Here is a 2,760-nt window from a genome sequence, read left to right on the forward strand (position 1 = left end):
TATCTCTCTGTGTATCTATGTCCCTGTGTACTTAACTGTCTTTCTATCTATGTCCCTGTGTACCTACATCTCTGTGTATCTATGTCCCAGTGTACCTATCTGTCTATGTATCCTATGTCCCTGTATACCATCTCTCTGTGTATCTATGTCCCTGTGTACCTATCAGTCTGTGTATCTATGTCGCTGTGTACCTATCTCTCTATGTATCTATGTCCCTGTGTACCTATCAGTCTGTGTATCTATGTCGCTGTGTACCTATCTCTCTGTTTATCTATGTCCCTGTGTACTTATCTGCCTGTTTATCTATGTCCCTGTGTACCTATCTGTTTGTGTATCTATGTCCCTGTGTACCTATCTCTCTGTGTTTCTATGTCCCTGTGTACCTATCCCTCTGTGTATCTATGTCCCTGTGTACCTATCTGTCTAAGGATCAACGTCCCTGTGTACCTACATCTCAATGTATCTGTGACTCTGTATACCTATCTCTCTGTGTATCTATGTCCGTGTGTACCTTTCTGTCTGTGTATCTATGTCCCTGTATACCTATCTCTCTGTGTATCTATGTCCCTGTGTACCTATATGTTTAAGGATCTATGTCCCTGTGTACCTATCTCTCTGTGTATCTATGTCCCTGTGTACCTATCTGTCTCTGTATCTATATCCCTGTATATTCATCTGTTTGTGTATCTATGTCGCTGTGTACCTATCTCTCTGTGTATCTACATCCCTGTGTACTTATCTGCCTGTTTATCTATGTCCCTGTGTACCTATCTGTTGGTGTATCTATGTCCCTATTTCTCTGTGTTTCTATGTCCCTGTGTACCTGTCCCTCTGTGTATCTATGTACCTGTGTTCCTGCCTGTCTATATATCTATGACCCTGTGTACCTATCTCTCTGTGTATCTATGTCCCTGGGTGACTATCTGTCTCTGTATCTATGTCCCTGTGTACCTATCTGTCTGTGTATCTATGTCCCTGTATACCTACCTCTCTGTGTATCTATGTCCCTGTATGCCTATGTGTCTGTGTATCTATGTCCCTGTGTACCTATCTCTCTGTGTATCTATGTCCCTGTATACCTATCTGTCTGTGTATCTATGTCCCTGTGTACCTATCTCTCTGTGTATCTATGTACCTGTGTACCAATCTGTCTGTGTATGTATGTCCCTGTGTACCTATCCCTCTGTGTATCTATGTCCCTGTGTACCTATCTGCCTGTGTATCTATGTCCCTGTGTACCTATCTCTCTGCGTATCTATGTCACTGTGTAATTATCTGCCTGTGTATCTTTGTCCCTGTGTTCCTATCTCGCTGTGTATCTATGTCCCTGTGTATCTATCTCTCTGTGTATCTATGTCCCTGTGTACCTATGTCCCTGTGTACCTATCTCTCTGTGTATCTCTGTCCCTGTGTACCTATGTCCCTGTGTACCTATCTCTCTGTGTCCCTATGTCCCTCTATACCTGTCTCTCTGTGTATCTATATCCTTTAATACCTTTCTGTCTGTGTATGTAGGTCCCTGTGTACCTATCTCTCTGTGTATCTATGTACCTGTGTACAAATCTGTCTGTGTATCTATGTCCCTGTGTACCTATCTCTCTGTGTATCTATGTCCCTGTGTACCTATCTGCCTGTGTATCTATGTCCCTGTGTACCTATCTCTCTGCGTATCTATGTCCCTGTGTACCTATCTCTCTGTGTATCTCTGTCCCTGTGTACCTATGTCCCTGTGTACCTATCTCTCTGTGTATCTCTGTCCCTGTGTACCTGTGTCCCTGTGCACCTATCTCTCTGTGTACTTATCTCTCTGTGTACCTATCTCTCTGTGTACCTATGTCCCTCTATACCTATCTCTCTGTGTATCTATCTCTCTGAACATCTGCCCATTTATCTACCTGTGTGTGTGTAGCTTTGTCTGTCTGTATCTATGCTATCTATTCGTGCATCATATCTCTGTGGTTGTCTGTCTGACAGTCTATCCGTCTGTGTATCTATCTGTCCCACTGTCTGTCCGTCTATCTGCCTGTCTGCCTCCCGAGTGCAGGTGTAGCTCTCCTTTCTGAGTGTTGTTGTGACTGAGTGAGGTTGTGTTCCAGTCTGACAGTGAGTGCTGTCCCTGCGCTGACACTCCGGGTCCTGCTGACATAACATGGAATCATAGAATTTGACAGGACAGAGGAGGCTGTTCAACCCACTGTGACTGTACTGTCTCCCGAAAGAGCTACCCAGCTAGTCCCATTCTCCATTCCTATATCTCTATAGCCCTTTAATGTTATTCTTTCAAATCTATCTCCAGCTCGCTTTTGAAATCTCCTGTGGAATCCTCCTCCCCCCCCCCCCCTCCCCCAGGCAGCACATTCCAAATCCGAACACTCCCTGAGTCATGACATTTCTCCCCACCTCACTCCGAGCTCTCTTGCTGACAATCCTGACATTGTGACCTCTCGTTACTAACGTACCACCTGCAACTTCAATTCGGTTTGTGATCAGAGGCTGTTGCTAGTTTAGTGATTGACCTACTTTTATATGTGATCCTGGTGATGGTGTCCCTGTTCAACATTCTGTTCAGGAATGGGTTTGCCGTGTCAGAAACCTGCAAAAATCAACACAATGCATTACATCCAGCTGGGAACAGGAACAGGAACGGGGATGGGGACGGGTGGGGAACAGGTATGGGAACAGGAATGGGGACGGAAACGGGGATGGGGATGGGGACGGGAATGGGGATGGGGGCGGGTCGGGAACAGGTAAGGGGACAGG

Source organism: Chiloscyllium plagiosum, unplaced genomic scaffold, assembly GCF_004010195.1.
Source record: "Chiloscyllium plagiosum isolate BGI_BamShark_2017 unplaced genomic scaffold, ASM401019v2 scaf_10068, whole genome shotgun sequence".
In the NCBI taxonomy this organism is placed as follows: domain Eukaryota; kingdom Metazoa; phylum Chordata; class Chondrichthyes; order Orectolobiformes; family Hemiscylliidae; genus Chiloscyllium; species Chiloscyllium plagiosum.